Source organism: Heptranchias perlo, chromosome 41, assembly GCF_035084215.1.
Source record: "Heptranchias perlo isolate sHepPer1 chromosome 41, sHepPer1.hap1, whole genome shotgun sequence".
NCBI classification, from domain to species: Eukaryota; Metazoa; Chordata; class Chondrichthyes; order Hexanchiformes; family Hexanchidae; genus Heptranchias; species Heptranchias perlo.
In genome coordinates, this window is record NC_090365.1 from 14,067,738 (window position 1) to 14,085,537 (window position 17,800).

Below are 17,800 nucleotides of genomic sequence, written 5' to 3' on the forward strand. Positions count from 1 at the left end.
TTAGACTGGGGACAAGGCGGGAGGGAGTGGGGGGAAGGAGCACGGGCACAGCGGAGGTTAAATGAGGTGGTTAAGGGCAATATGTTACCCAGTTGTCTGAATGGCCCATCCATCGTAAAATAGGAGTTAGAGGCCTTACTTTATTTACACTGTTCCTTGCCCACTAAATTCCATTATGGTCCTGTTTAAAACTGAAAGGGCTCCTGATAGTACTCCGTTATTTGATGGTCTGTTACTGGTTGTTAGGGAAACAAGATGACAAGCTAGATACTGGTGAGGGAGGAATGTTGGCCAGGATACTAAGAGAATTTTCTGCTCACCTTCAAATAGTGCGAGAGGATCTTTAATATTGAGTGGTGTTGTGGTTGTGATCCTGGACTAATAACCCTAGAGGTTATGAGTTCAAATCCTGCCTTGGCAAGTTGTGAATTCAATAAATTTGGTAAATTATGACTGGCACCATTCAATATGATCATGGCTGATCCTCTATCTCAATACCATATTCCCGCTCTCTCCCCATACCTCTTGATGCCTTTTGTGTCTAGAAATCTATCTCGCTCCTTCTTAAATATATTCAGTGACTTGGCCTCCACAGCCTTCTGTGGTAGAGAATTCCACAGGTTCACCACCCTCTGAGTGAAGAAATTTCTCCTCATCTCAGTCCTAAATGTCCTACCCCATATCCTGAGACTGTGACCCCTCGTTCTGGACCCCCCAGCCAAGGGAAACATCCAGGCTGTCTAGCCCTGTCAGAATTTTATATGTTTCAATGAGATCCCCTCTCCTTCTTTTAAACTCGAGTGAATACAGGCCGAGTCGACCCAATCTCTCCTCATACGACAGTCCTGCCATCCCAGGAATCAGTCTGGTGAACCTTCGCTGCACTCCCTCTTAGGCAAGTATATCCTTTCTTAGGTAAGGAGACCAAAACTCCTCATAAAGCCCCAGTTAGTTCATTAACGTCCTTTGGAGAAGGGGATTTATCATCTCTACCTGATCTGGCCTATGTATGGCTCCAGTCCCACACTCGATGAAAGACTCTAAATGGCCAGCAAGCTTTTCAGTAGTAACACAATTGTTTCAAGAGGAAGGCCTCCTCACACAGGCCGTCAGGGCAATGAATGAAGCCTCGCCAAGATCCTGAGAGAAAAAAGAATCCATGTGGAGCAGTACAGCCGCCCCTCGATGTGGCACGGGAGTGTCGGCCGACATTGTGTGATGGTGACTTGAAGTGAGAACCCGAGCTGACTTTTCCCCTGTACATGAGCCAATTTGCTCTACCAACATATGACCAACAATAAGAACAGTACTACAGAAAGGGAAACCATTCTGTGGAAAGTTTCACTCTATGTCCTGAGGTCTTACTGTTGTTTCCATTTTGTAGTAATTTCTTTTCCCTTGCGATCCTCAATCCTACCACACACACAACACACCATCGCCAAACAGTGAAGTCAAGTCCTCCGTTCCCAGGCTGGTGTCAGGGGAGCCTGAATAAAGGCCACTGGAAGGCAGCCAGAGGTTGTGAAGCTGACACCCCAGTCTGGGTCAACACTAGGAGTTGCCAACCCCTCCAGGATTGCCCTGGAGTCTCCGGGAATTGAAGGTCGCTGCCCCGAGCAACATCCGGGGAGAAAGATTATAGGGGCATTAAAAAAAAATGGTGTTTCTTTTTTCACTTTTTAACACTTCTGTTTATTAATTATAAAAATATTGGAGATGGGAAAAAGGGCTGTTTGGCTGACGTCGAGAATCATCCAATCGGGTAACGAAGAGTTTGTTCGCTTTCCAATAGGCCGTGGCAAGGAGGTTGGGCATGTTGGGCGACCAATGGTGGGAGTGTGGGGGCGGGGCGGTTGGAGGCAGGAAGTCATGTGATGAAACCTCCAGGAATACGTCCAACCAGAGTTGGCAACCCCAGTCAACATCTTTCAGCTGAGTAAGGGGGAGGGGTGGAAGGGTTAACTGGTGTTGGGCAAGATTATTTGTCAGTGAAATTAGAAGTGGAGAAAAGCAGCCAGTTGGTTCTAATTTGGAAATGGTCCGTGACACACAATAAGATCGAGGTCAGTCCTTGTTCGGAGAGCTTCACTTCTTCTTCCTGTCAGTGAACGGCTGGTGTGTGGGAAATGGCCACCCAAACTTGTACTTTCCTGATTTGGAAAGCACCTCTGCTAGCAGCAGTGTGTGTGTGTGTTTGTATGTGCCTGGGTGTGTGACGTAGAGCCCCGTAAACAAGAAAATAAGCAAATCAAGCAGCTTCCTCTCTAGCTGTATGGGAAAAGGCGTTCCAAGTGTTAGCTCACACACACACACACTAAAGAATTAATTCCAGAAAATAATGGAAGTGACTGAAAAATTCCCTTTTTCTAAAAAATTCTCTGAACCGAATGTTTACTGTAAAATTTCATCAAAAAAAATTAATTGCAAGTCACAAATATTGTGCAATTCCCCCTAAATATTACCAAAATATACTTGGAAAGAGATGAGTGGGACCAATTGGTAGCTCTTTCAAAGCTAATGGGGCCAAACTATATTATATTTATTAATGACTTACATAACACAATAGAGAGCCATATATCCAAGTTTGCCGATGACGCAAAGATTGGTGGATTAGTAAGTAGTGCAGACGGGAACTTAAAATTATAAAGAGACAATGATGGATTAAATGAGTGGGCAAAACTATGGCAGATGGATTTCAACGCAAGTAAGTGTGAGGTCATCTATTTTGGGCCAATAAAGGATAGAGCTGAGTATTTGTTAAATGGTGAAAAGCTAGGAACAGTGGAGGTCCAAAGAGATTTAGGGGTCCATGTACACAGATCACTAAAATGTAGTAGTCAGGTACAGAAAATAATCAAAAAGGCTAATGGAATGTTGGCCTTTACATCTAGAGGGCTAAAGGGGAGGAAGTTTTGCTGCAGTTCTACAAAACCCTGGTTAAACCACATCTGGAGTACCGTGTACATTTCTGGGCGCTGCACCGTAGAAAGGACATATTGGCTTTGGAAGGAGTGCAGTGTAGATTCACCAGGGTTCCAAGGGTTAGATTATGAGGAGAGATTACATAAACTAAGCTTGTATTCCCTGGAATATAGAAGGTTAAGGGGTGGTTTGATTGAGGTTTTTAGGATTTTGAAAGGAATTGATAGGGTAGATAGAGAGAAACTTTTTCCACTGGTGGGGGGAGTCTAGGACAAGGGGGCATAACCTTAAAATCAGAGCCAGGCCATTCAGGAGAGAAGTCAGGAAACACTTCTTCACACAAAGGGTGGTAGAAGTGTGGAACTCTCTCCCACAAAAAGCAGTAGATGCTAGCTCAATTAATAATTTTAAATCTGAGAGCGATAGATTTTTGCTAGCCAGGGGTATTAAGGGATATGAAGTCGGGTGGATGGAGTTAAGATACAGATCTCAGGCTCGAGGGGCTGAATGGCCTGTTCCTGTTCCTATGTATGATTGTGTGATTCTATCATTGTATGATTCAATGATCCTACGAAGTATTGATGGCTGCAGTGTGCGGGAACATCGCGATTAAGGGTACGCCAAAGATTTAAAGGTAAATTTTCCAATTGCACGTTCCTGTCAGTTCGCCTCGCTCACATAGCGGAATGACACATGCTCACTTTCCAAACGGAAATGTTGAAAACTAGTTTCTTTTTATTTGTTCACGGGATGTGGGCGTCACTGGCAAGGCCGGCATTTATTGCCCATCCCTAATTGCCCTTGAGAAGGTGGTGGTGAGCCGCCTTCTTGAACCGGTGCAGTCCGTGTGGTGAAGGTTCTCCCACAGTGCTGTTAGGAAGGGAGTTCCAGGATTTTGACCCAGCGACGATGAAGGAACGGCCGATATATTTCCAAGTCAGGATGGTGTGTGACTTGGAGGGGAACGTGCCAAAGGTACATGATAAGTTATTGGACGATAATGCTTCATTCTATTTACCGCTTTTAGTTTATTTCCTCCTATGCTCTTCTTTCCTCCGGGATTCTGGGATTTTGACCCGCGGGCACCAGTCGTCCTCTGGCACCTCACCCAGGTGCCCGTTATTTCTCCATGAGCCTTGACAGTAAGATTAACAACCATGTGTCAGCCGTGGCTCAGTGGTAGCATTCTCGCCTCTGAGACAATGCTTTTGTTACCTCCAGGCTCAACTATTCCAATGCTCTCCAGGCCGGCCTCCCAACTTACACCCTCCGTAAACATCAGCTCGTCCAAAACTCTGCTGCCCGTATCCTAATATGTACTAAATGCCGTTCACCCATCACCCCTGTGCTCTGTCACCTATATTGGTTCTGGTCTAGCAATGCCTCAATTTAAAAGCTCTCATCCTTGCATTCAAATCTCTCCACAGCCTCGCCCCTTCCCTATCTCTGAAATCTCCTCCAGTCCTACAACCCTCCGAGATCTCTGCGCTCCTCCAATTCTGGCTCTCTTGCGCATCCCCGAGTTTAATTGCCCCACCATTGGCGGCCGTGCCTTCATCTGCCCAGGCCCTAAGCTCTGGAATTCCCTCCCTAAACCTCTCCACCTCGCTACCCTCCTTTAAGACTCTCCTCACAACCTACCTCTTTGACCAAGCTTTTGGTCACTTGTCCTAATATCTCTTGATGTGGCTCAGTGTCAAATTTAGTCCGAGAATGCTCCTGTGAAGCGCCTTGGGACGTTTTGCTACATTAAACGGGCGACATAAATGCAAGTTGTTGCTGTTGTCGAGTCAGAAGGTCATGGGTTCAAGTCCCACTCCAGAGACTTGAGCACATAATCCAGGCTGACACTTCAGTTCAGTACTGAGGGATTGTTACACTGTCAGTAGGTGTCGTCTTTCAGATGAGACGTTAAACCAAGTCTGCCCTCTCAGGGACGTACAAGGTCCCACAGCATTATTTCTAAGACAAGCAGGAGAATTCTCCCGGTGTCCTGGCCAATGTTTATCCCTCGACCAACATCATTGAAACAGATTATCTGGCCATTTATCACATAACTGTTTGTGGGATCTTGCTGTGTACAAATTGGCTGCTGCGTTTCCTACATTACAACAGTGACTACACTTCAAAAGTACTTCATTGGCTGTAAAGCGCTTTGGGACGTCCTGAGGTCATGAAAGGTGCTATATAAATGCAAGTCTTATGTGGGGCAGGAATCTGAGCCCGATCTTTTCTAATTTGTTCTCAGGATGTGAGTGATACTGGCAAGGCCTCATTTATTGGACCATCTCTTGTTGCCCTCATAAGGTGGCAGTAGACTTGAAGTCCTGCTTTTAATGTCTTGTGAACCTAAACCCCCTAATCCAGCTGATCTTCTACATCACTCAGACTTCCCCCATTCAAAGTGTAATTATTAGTATTTTTAACCAAAATGCACTACTTCACACTGAGTGTGGAACTGATGCAATGTATGTACAAACTGAGCCATGGGCACAGTGTTTCACAGCGTTTCTTCATAGTTCTCCTTGGAACAGAGATGGTTGAGAGGAGATTTGATAGAGGTGTTCAAAATCATGAAGGGTCTAGACAGAGTAGATAGAGAGAAACTGTTCCCATTGGCGGAAGGGTCAAGAACCAGAGGGCATAGCTTTAAGGTGATTGGCAAAAGAACCAAAGGTGACATGAGGAAAAACTTTTTCACACAGTGAGTGGTTAGGATCTGGAATGCACTGCCCGAGGGGGTGGTGGAGGCAGATTCAATCATGGCCTTCAAAAGCGAACTGGATAAGTACTTGAAAGTAAAAAATTTGCAGGGCTGCGGGGATAGGGCGGGGGAGTGGGACTGGCTGGATTGCTCTTGCACAGAGCCGGCGTGAACTCGATGGGCCGAATGGCCTCCGTCCTTGCTGTAACCTTTCTAGGATTCTATGATTCTGTAACTACTTGAGTTCCAAATTATTGGGGCTGGGTGGGGAGAAGAGGGATATGGGGGGAGGGGGAGCCCTTTTGTGTCATTACACCGACTCTAACAGATACTGGAAGTCGTCAGCACAGTCGGAAAAATGAAACAAACTCCTCCTTTGCGGCATAGCCCTTGTGTTATAGACAGTCACAATCATATTCGTCAGAAGACAATCTGTAAATACAAGGGCCACTCTCTGAAAAAATAAAATGTGCCAGAAATTGAGAGACTGCTGGTGCGCAGAAGGGGGGATTTCTCAGTTGGAGATTCAGTCAGGGCTCAAGCTTCCCAATTCAGGATTCTACTTTGCTATTTTAGATGTTGTGTTCCCCTCCCCTTCACCCTTTTCTACCCTCCTCTCTTCAAAGCTGCAGTTCCACAAACACTCAGGTTCCTCACCAAAGTAGCCAGTCTTCATGTGCGAGTTTGGACATTCAGTGTCAGCGGGCTCTCAGGATTGGGAACCCTGGATGTGTTGTCCACTCCTCGCACCAAGTCCCGTTCTCCCTGTGCTCGCTGACCTACATTGGCTCCCGGTCCAGCAACGCCTCGATTTCAAAATTCTCATCCTTGTGTTCAAATCCCACCATGGCCTCGCCCCTCCCTATCTCTGTAACCTCTTCCAGGACTACAGTCCTCTGAGATCTCTGCGCTTCCTTAATTCTGGCCTCTGGTGCATCCCCGATTTTAATCACCCCACCATTGGCGGCCGGGCCTTCAACTGCCTAGGCCCTAAGCTCTGGAATTCCCTCCCTAAACCCCTCCACCTCTCTCTCCTCCTTTAAGACGCTTCTTAAAATCTACCTCTTTCACCAAACTTTTGGTCATCTGTCCTAATATCTCCCTAAGTGACTCGGTGTCAAATTTTGTTTGATAATCGCTCATGTGAAGCGCCTTGGGACATTTTACTACATTAAAGGCGCTATATAAATGCAAATTGTTGTTGTTGTTAACTGAGGGCATAGAGGCCAGTTGTAGCATCTCAAGCTGCTGGTATCTCAACCCAGCTGAGATGCTCATTGAGATGAAATGATGTTAAGCACGGCAACCTGTGATGAAATGTAGGCAGCATCCGAAGGCTATCTCTTCTTCCTCCTGGCAGACACTGGGTATCAGACGGTAATTGGTTACACCCCACTGCCCGGCCATAACAGAATCTCCTCCATCTCACTGTGCAGCCTCCAGCCTCCAGCCGCACCCTACCAACGAAACCAAAGGGCTCAAACATCCGCCGGCCTTTGACCCCGGTATAAGTACTGGGATGTACCCACCCTCTGCCGCTTAACTCTGAGTGGCACTGAGGGAGTGCTGCACTGTCGGAGGTGCCGTCTTTCAGACGAGATGTTAAATGAGACCCCGTCTGCCCTCTCAGGTGGATGTAAAAGATCCCATGGCACTTTTCGAAGAAGAGCAGGGGAGTTCTCCCCGGTGTCCTGGCCAATATTTATCCCTCCACCAACACCACAAAAAAAGATTTTCTGGTCATTATCACATTGCTGTTTGTGGGATCTTGCTGTGTGAAAATTATCTGCCACGTTTCCTACATTACAACAGTGACTACACTTTAAAAATACTTCATTGGCTGTAAAGTGCTTTGTGACGTCCTGAGGTCATGAAACCCGCGATAGAAATGCAATTTCTTTCATTCATTCTCTCTTTCTTTCTTCTTTTGTGACAAAGGGGGTTTGGGACTGCTTGGTACAGTAGGTTGGGGACTGGGTGACACAGTGGGTTAGGGATTGGGTGACACAGTGGGTTAGGGACTGGGTGACACAGTGGGTTAGGGACTGGGTGACACAGTGGGTTAGGGACTGGGTGACACAGTGGGTTAGGGACCGGGTGACACAGTGGGTTAGGGACTGGGTGACACAGTGGGTTAGGGACTGGGTGACACAGTAGGTTGGGGACTGGGTGACACAGTAGGTTGGGGACTGGGTGACACAGTAGGTTAGGGACTGGGTGACACAGTGGGTTAGGGACTGGGTGACACAGTAGGTTAGGGACTGGGTAACACAGTGGGTTAGGGACTGGGTGACACAGTGGGTTAGGGACTGGGTGACACAGTGGGTTAGGGACTGGGTGACACAGTAGGTTGGGGACTGGGTGACACAGTAGGTTGGGGACTGGGTGACACAGTAGGTTAGGGACTGGGTGACACAGTGGGTTAGGGACTGGGTGACACAGTAGGTTAGGGACTGGGTGACACAGTAGGTTGGGGACTGGGTGACACAGTAGGTTGGGGACTGGGTGACACAGTAGGTTAGGGACTGCTTGGTACAGTAGGTTGGGGACTGGGTGACACAGTGGGTTAGGGACTGGGTGACACAGTGGGTTAGGGACTGCTTGGTACAGTAGGTTGGGGACTGGGTGACACAGTGGGTTAGGGACTGGGTGACACAGTGGGTTGGGGACTGGGTGACACAGTGGGTTAGGGACTGGGTGACACAGTAGGTTGGGGACTGGGTGACACAGTGGGTTAGGGACTGGGTGACACAGTGGGTTAGGGACTGGGTGACACAGTAGGTTGGGGACTGGGTGACACAGTAGGTTGGGGACTGGGTGACACGGTGGGTTAGGGACTGGGTGACACAGTAGGTTAGGGACTGGGTGACACAGTGGGTTAGGGACTGGGTGACACAGTGGGTTGGGGACTGGGTGACACAGTGGGTTGGGGACTGGGTGACACAGTGGTTTAGGGACTGGGTGACACAGTGGGTTGGGGACTGGGTGACACAGTGGGTTAGGGACTGGGTGACACAGTGGGTTGGGGACTGGGTGACACAGTGGGTTAGGGACTGGGTGACACAGTAGGTTGGGGACTGGGTGACACAGTAGGTTGGGGACTGGGTGACACGGTGGGTTGGGGACTGCGTGACACAGTGGGTTGGGGACTGGGTGACACAGTGGGTTAGGGACTGGGTGACACAGTGGGTTGGGGACTGGGTGACACATTGGGTTGGGGACTGGGTGACACAGTGGGTTAGGGACTGGGTGACACAGTGGTTTAGGGACTGGGTGACACAGTGGGTTGGGGACTGGGTGACACAGTGGGTTAGGGACTGGGTGACACAGTGGGTTGGGGACTGGGTGACACAGTGGGTTAGGGACTGGGTGACACAGTGGTTTAGGGACTGGGTGACACAGTGGGTTGGGGACTGGGTGACACAGTAGGTTAGGGACTGGGTGACACAGTGGGTTAGGGACTGGGTGACACAGTAGGTTGGGGACTGGGTGACACAGTAGGTTAGGGACTGGGTGACACAGTGGGTTAGGGACTGGGTGACACAGTAGGTTGGGGACTGGGTGACATGGTGGGTTGGGGACTGGGTGACACGGTGGGTTGGGGACTGGGTGACACAGTGGGTTAGGGACTGGGTGACACAGTGGGTTGGGGACTGGGTGACACAGTGGGTTGGGGACTGGGTGACACAGTGGTTTAGGGACTGGGTGACACAGTGGTTTAGGGACTGGGTGACACAGTGGGTTAGGGACTGGGTGACACAGTGGGTTGGGGACTGGGTGACACAGTGGGTTAGGGACTGGGTGACACAGTGGTTTGGGGACTGGGTGACACAGTGGGTTGGGGACTGGGTGACACAGTGGGTTGGGGACTGGGTGACACAGTGGGTTGGGGACTGAGTGACACAGTGGTTTAGGGACTGGGTGACACAGTGGGATGGGGACTGGGTGACACAGTGGGTTAGGGACTGGGTGACACAGTGGGATGGGGACTGGGTGACACAGTGGGTTAGGGACTGGGTGACACAGTGGGTTGGTGACTGGGTGACACAGTGGGTTAGGGACTGGGTGACACAGTAGGTTCGGGACTGGGTGACACAGTGGTTTGGGGACTGGGTGACACAGTGGGTTAGGGACTGGGTGACACAGTGGGTTGGGGACTGGGTGACACACTGGGTTAGGGACTGGGTGACACGGTGGGTTAGGGACTGGGTGACACAGTGGGTTGGGGACTGGCTGACACAGTGGGTTAGGGACTCTGCGCTGTCATCTGTGGGACCTGTCAAATTGAATGAGTTTGGGTCAGATCCTCAACGGCTGAGCCGACTTACACAGTAAGAAGCCGAACCCCACAAACCGGGAAGAATTCACCTCCCCGCCCAGTGCCGAGTTCACGGAGTTCAGTCGGGCTGGCAGGACAGATGCTAGAATTAGTTTCAGTTTCCCTGGATTAAGGAGAGGAACATTGTTCCTGATCACCATCCAGTGTTCTCTTGCTTGTTAATATGCGTGTGTGGACCTGGACTGTGCACTTGGCTGGTCAGTGGACAGAACATTAAGGACAAAGAGCCTGGGATTTTCCAATTATCTGCCACGTTTCCTACATTACAACAGTGACGACACTTTAAAAATACTTCATTGGCTGTAAAGTGCTTTGTGACGTCCTGAGGTCATGAAACCCGCGATAGAAATGCAATTTCTTTCATTCATTCTCTCTTTCTTTCTTCTTTTGTGACAAAGGGGGTTTGGGACTGGGTGACACAGTGGGTTAGGGACTGGGTGACACAGTGGGTTGGGGACTGGGTGACACAGTGGGTTGGGGACTGGGTGACACAGTGGGTTAGGGACTGGGTGACACAGTGGGTTAGGGACTGGGTGACACAGTGGGTTAGGGACTGGGTGACACAGTGGGTTAGGGACTGGGTGACACAGTGGGTTAGGGACTGGGTGACACAGTGGGTTAGGGACTGGGTGACACAGTGGGTTAGGGACTGGGTGACACAGTGGGTTAGGGACTGGGTGACACAGTAGGTTGGGGACTGGGTGACACGGTGGGTTAGGGACTGGGTGACACAGTGGGTTAGGGACTGGGTGACACAGTGGGTTAGGGACTGGGTGACACAGTAGGTTGGGGACTGGGTGACACAGTGGGTTAGGGACTGGGTGACACAGTGGGTTGGGGACTGGGTGACACAGTGGGCTAGGGACTGGGTGACACAGTGGGTTAGGGACTGGGTGACACAGTGGGTTAGGGACTGGGTGACACAGTAGGTTAGGGACTGGGTGACACAGTGGGATGGGGACTGGGTGACACAGTAGGTTGGGGACTGGGTGACACAGTAGGTTGGGGACTGGGTGACACAGTGGGTTAGGGACTGGGTGACACAGTGGGTTAGGGACTGGGTGACACAGTGGGTTAGGGACTGGGTGACACAGTAGGATGGGGACTGGGTGACACAGTAGGTTCGGGACTGGGTGACACAGTAGGTTAGGGACTGGGTGACACAGTGGGTTGGGGACTGGGTGACACAGTGGGTTGGGGACTGGGTGACACGGTGGGTTAGGGACTGCTTGGTACAGTAGGTTGGGGACTGGGTGACACAGTGGGTTAGGGACTGGGTGACAGTGGATTAGGGACTGGGTGACACAGTGGGTTAGGGACTGGGTGACACAGTAGGTTTGGGACTGGGTGACACAGTGGGTTCGGGACTGGGTGACACAGTGGGTTCGGGACTGGGTGACACAGTGGGTTAGGGACTGGGTGACACAGTGGGTTAGGGACTGGGTGACACAGTGGGTTAGGGACTGGGTGACACAGTAGGTTTGGGACTGGGTGACACAGTGGGTTCGGGACTGGGTGACACAGTGGGTTCGGGACTGGGTGACACAGTGGGTTAGGGACTGGGTGACTCAGTGGGTTAGGGACTGGGTGACACAGTAGGTTGGGGACTGGGTGACACAGTAGGTTTGGGACTGGGTGACACAGTAGGTTTGGGACTGGGTGACACAGTGGGTTCGGGACTGGGTGACACAGTGGGTTCGGGACTGGGTGACACAGTGGGTTAGGGACTGGGTGACACAGTGGGTTAGGGACTGGGTGACACAGTAGGTTGGGGACTGGGTGACACAGTAGGTTGGGGACTGGGTGACACAGTAGGTTAGGGACTGGGTGACACAGTGGGTTGGGGAATGGGTGACACAGTGGGTTGGGGACTGGGTGACACGGTGGGTTAGGGACTGCTTGGTACAGTAGGTTGGGGACTGGGTGACACAGTGGGTTAGGGACTGGGTGACACAGTAGGTTGGGGACTGGGTGACACAGTGGGTTAGGGACTGGGTGACACAGTGGGTTAGGGACTGGGTGACACAGTGGGTTAGGGACTGGGTGACACAGTAGGTTGGGGATTGGGTGACACAGTGGGTTAGGGACTGGGTGACAGTAGGTTGGGGACTGGGTGACACAGTAGGTTCGGGACTGGGTGACATAGTGGGTTACGGACTGGGTGACACTGTAGGTTGGGGACTGGGTGACACAGTAGGTTGGGGACTGGGTGACACGGTGGGTTGGTGACTGGGTGACACGGTCGGTTGGGGACTGGGTGACACAGTGGGTTAGGGACTGGGTGACACAGTGGGTTGGGGACTGGGTGACACAGTGGGTTGGGGACTGGGTGACACAGTGGGTTGGGGACTGGGTGACACAGTGGTTTAGGGACTGGGTGACACAGTGGGTTGGGGACTGGGTGACACAGTGGGTTAGGGACTGGGTGACACAGTAGGTTGGGGACTGGGTGACACAGTAGGTTGGGGACTGGGTGACACGGTGGGTTGGGGACTGGGTGACACAGTGGGTTGGGGACTGGGTGACACAGTGGGTTAGGGACTGGGTGACACAGTGGGTTGGGGACTGGGTGACACATTGGGTTGGGGACTGGGTGACACAGTGGGTTAGGGACTGGGTGACACAGTGGTTTAGGGACTGGGTGACACAGTGGGTTGGGGACTGGGTGACACAGTGGGTTAGGGACTGGGTGACACAGTGGGTTGGGGACTGGGTGACACAGTAGGTTGGGGACTGGGTGACACAGTAGGTTAGGGACTGGGTGACACAGTGGGTTAGGGACTGCGTGACACAGTAGGTTGGGGACTGGGTGACACAGTAGGTTAGGGACTGGGTGACACAGTGGGTTAAGGACTGGGTGACACGGTAGGTTGGGGACTGGGTGACACGGTGGGTTGGGGACTGGGTGACACGGTGGGTTGGGGACTGGGTGACACAGTGGTTTAGGGACTGGGTGACACAGTGGGATGGGGACTGGGTGACACAGTGGGTTAGGGACTGGGTGACACAGTGGGTTGGTGACTGGGTGACACAGTGGGTTAGGGACTGGGTGACACAGTAGGTTCGGGACTGGGTGACACAGTGGGTTCGGGACTGGGTGACACAGTGGGTTGGGGACTGGGTGACACAGTGGGTTGGGGACTGGGTGACAGTGCGTTAGGGACTGGGTGACACAGTGGTTTGGGGACTGGGTGACACACTTTGTTAGGGACTGGGTGACACAGTGGGTTAGGGACTGGGTGACACAGTGAGTTGGGGACTGGGTGACACAGTAGGTTGGGGACTGGGTGACACAGTGGGTTAGGGACTGGGTGACACAGTGGGTTAGGGACTGGGTGACACAGTGGGTTGGGGACTGGGTGACACAGTGGGTTGGGGACTGGGTGACACAGTGGTTTAGGGACTGGGTGACACAGTGGGATGGGGACTGGGTGACACAGTGGGTTAGGGACTGGGTGACACAGTGGGTTGGTGACTGGGTGACACAGTGGGTTAGGGACTGGGTGACACAGTGGGTTCGGGACTGGGTGACACAGTGGGTTCGGGACTGGGTGACACAGTGGGTTGGGGACTGGGTGACACAGTGGGTTGGGGACTGGGTGACAGTGCGTTAGGGACTGGGTGACACAGTGGGTTGGGGACTGGGTGACACACTTTGTTAGGGACTGGGTGACACAGTGGGTTAGGGACTGGGTGACACAGTGAGTTGGGGACTGGGTGACACAGTAGGTTGGGGACTGGGTGACACAGTAGGTTAGGGACTGGGTGACACAGTGGGTTGGGGACTGGGTGACACAGTGGGTTGGGGACTGGGTGACACGGTGGGTTAGGGACTGCTTGGTACAGTAGGTTGGGGACTGGGTGACACAGTGGGTTAGGGACTGGGTGACAGTGGATTAGGGACTGGGTGACACAGTGGGTTAGGGACTGGGTGACACAGTAGGTTTGGGACTGGGTGACACAGTGGGTTCGGGACTGGGTGACACAGTGGGTTCGGGACTGGGTGACACAGTGGGTTAGGGACTGGGTGACACAGTGGGTTGGGGACTGGGTGACACAGTGGGTTAGGGACTGGGTGACACAGTGGGTTGGGGACTGGGTGACACATTGGGTTGGGGACTGGGTGACACAGTGGGTTAGGGACTGGGTGACACAGTGGTTTAGGGACTGGGTGACACAGTGGGTTGGGGACTGGGTGACACAGTGGGTTAGGGACTGGGTGACACAGTGGGTTGGGGACTGGGTGACACAGTAGGTTGGGGACTGGGTGACACAGTAGGTTAGGGACTGGGTGACACAGTGGGTTAGGGACTGCGTGACACAGTAGGTTGGGGACTGGGTGACACAGTAGGTTAGGGACTGGGTGACACAGTGGGTTAAGGACTGGGTGACACAGTAGGTTGGGGACTGGGTGACACGGTGGGTTGGGGACTGGGTGACACGGTGGGTTGGGGACTGGGTGACACAGTGGTTTAGGGACTGGGTGACACAGTGGGATGGGGACTGGGTGACACAGTGGGTTAGGGACTGGGTGACACAGTGGGTTGGTGACTGGGTGACACAGTGGGTTAGGGACTGGGTGACACAGTAGGTTCGGGACTGGGTGACACAGTGGGTTCGGGACTGGGTGACACAGTGGGTTGGGGACTGGGTGACACAGTGGGTTGGGGACTGGGTGACAGTGCGTTAGGGACTGGGTGACACAGTGGTTTGGGGACTGGGTGACACACTTTGTTAGGGACTGGGTGACACAGTGGGTTAGGGACTGGGTGACACAGTGAGTTGGGGACTGGGTGACACAGTAGGTTGGGGACTGGGTGACACAGTGGGTTAGGGACTGGGTGACACAGTGGGTTAGGGACTGGGTGACACAGTGGGTTGGGGACTGGGTGACACAGTGGGTTGGGGACTGGGTGACACAGTGGTTTAGGGACTGGGTGACACAGTGGGATGGGGACTGGGTGACACAGTGGGTTAGGGACTGGGTGACACAGTGGGTTGGTGACTGGGTGACACAGTGGGTTAGGGACTGGGTGACACAGTGGGTTCGGGACTGGGTGACACAGTGGGTTCGGGACTGGGTGACACAGTGGGTTGGGGACTGGGTGACACAGTGGGTTGGGGACTGGGTGACAGTGCGTTAGGGACTGGGTGACACAGTGGGTTGGGGACTGGGTGACACACTTTGTTAGGGACTGGGTGACACAGTGGGTTAGGGACTGGGTGACACAGTGAGTTGGGGACTGGGTGACACAGTAGGTTGGGGACTGGGTGACACAGTAGGTTAGGGACTGGGTGACACAGTGGGTTGGGGACTGGGTGACACAGTGGGTTGGGGACTGGGTGACACGGTGGGTTAGGGACTGCTTGGTACAGTAGGTTGGGGACTGGGTGACACAGTGGGTTAGGGACTGGGTGACAGTGGATTAGGGACTGGGTGACACAGTGGGTTAGGGACTGGGTGACACAGTAGGTTTGGGACTGGGTGACACAGTGGGTTCGGGACTGGGTGACACAGTGGGTTCGGGACTGGGTGACACAGTGGGTTAGGGACTGGGTGACACAGTGGGTTAGGGACTGGGTGACACAGTGGGTTAGGGACTGGGTGACACAGTAGGTTTGGGACTGGGTGACACAGTGGGTTCGGGACTGGGTGACACAGTGGGTTCGGGACTGGGTGACACAGTGGGTTAGGGACTGGGTGACACAGTGGGTTAGGGACTGGGTGACACAGTAGGTTGGGGACTGGGTGACACAGTAGGTTGGGGACTGGGTGACACAGTAGGTTTGGGACTGGGTGACACAGTGGGTTCGGGACTGGGTGACACAGTGGGTTCGGGACTGGGTGACACAGTGGGTTAGGGACTGGGTGACACAGTGGGTTAGGGACTGGGTGACACAGTAGGTGGGGACTGGGTGACACAGTGGGTTAGGGACTGGGTGACACAGTAGGTTGGGGACTGGGTGACACAGTGGGTTAGGGACTGGGTGACACAGTGGGTTAGGGACTGGGTGACACAGTGGGTTAGGGACTGGGTGACACAGTAGGTTGGGGACTGGGTGACACAGTGGGTTAGGGACTGGGTGACAGTAGGTTGGGGACTGGGTGACACAGTAGGTTCGGGACTGGGTGACATAGTGGGTTAGGGACTGGGTGACACAGTAGGTTGGGGACTGGGTGACACAGTAGGTTGGGGACTGGGTGACACGGTGGGTTGGTGACTGGGTGACACGGTCGGTTGGGGACTGGGTGACACAGTGGGTTAGGGACTGGGTGACACAGTGGGTTGGGGACTGGGTGACACAGTGGGTTGGGGACTGGGTGACACAGTGGGTTGGGGACTGGGTGACACAGTGGTTTAGGGACTGGGTGACACAGTGGGTTGGGGACTGGGTGACACAGTGGGTTAGGGACTGGGTGACACAGTAGGTTGGGGACTGGGTGACACAGTAGGTTGGGGACTGGGTGACACGGTGGGTTGGGGACTGGGTGACACAGTGGGTTGGGGACTGGGTGACACAGTGGGTTAGGGACTGCGTGACACAGTGGGTTGGGGACTGGGTGACACATTGGGTTGGGGACTGGGTGACACAGTGGGTTAGGGACTGGGTGACACAGTGGTTTAGGGACTGGGTGACACAGTGGGTTGGGGACTGGGTGACACAGTGGGTTAGGGACTGGGTGACACAGTGGGTTGGGGACTGGGTGACACAGTAGGTTGGGGACTGGGTGACACAGTAGGTTAGGGACTGGGTGACACAGTGGGTTAGGGACTGGGTGACACAGTAGGTTGGGGACTGGGTGACACAGTAGGTTAGGGACTGGGTGACACAGTGGGTTAGGGACTGGGTGACACAGTAGGTTGGGGACTGGGTGACACGGTGGGTTGGGGACTGGGTGACACGGTGGGTTGGGGACTGGGTGACACAGTGGGTTAGGGACTGGGTGACACAGTGGGTTGGGGACTGGGTGACACAGTGGGTTGGGGACTGGGTGACACAGTGGTTTAGGGACTGGGTGACACAGTGGGTTGGGGACTGGGTTACACAGTGGGTTAGGGACTGGGTGACACAGTGGGTTGGTGACTGGGTGACACAGTGGGTTAGGGACTGGGTGACACAGTAGGTTCGGGACTGGGTGACACAGTGGGTTCGGGACTGGGTGACACAGTGGGTTGGGGACTGGGTGACACAGTGGGTTGGGGACTGGGTGACACAGTGCGTTAGGGACTGGGTGACACAGTGGTTTGGGGACTGGGTGACACACTTTGTTAGGGACTGGGTGACACAGTGGGTTAGGGACTGGGTGACACAGTGAGTTGGGGACTGGGTGACACAGTAGGTTGGGGACTGGGTGACACAGTGGGTTAGGGACTGGGTGACACAGTCGGTTGGGGACTGGGTGACACAGTAGGTTAGGGACTGGGTGACACAGTGGGTTAGGGTCTGGGTGACACAGTAGGTTGGGGACTGGGTGACACGGTGGGTTGGGGACTGGGTGACACAGTGGGTTAGGGACTGGGTGACACAGTGGGTTCGGGACTGGGTGACACAGTGGGTTGGGGACTGGGTGACACAGTGGTTTAGGGACTGGGTGACACAGTGGGTTGGGGACTGGGTGACACAGTGGGTTGGGGACTGGGTGACACAGTGGGTTGGGGACTGGGTGACACAGTGGGTTAGGGACTGGGTGACACAGTGGGTTAGGGACTGGGTGACACAGTAGGTTGGGGACTGGGTGACACAGTGGGTTCGGGACTGGGTGACACGGTGGGTTGGGGACTGGGTGACACAGTGGGTTGGGGACTGGGTGACACAGTGGGTTAGGGACTGGG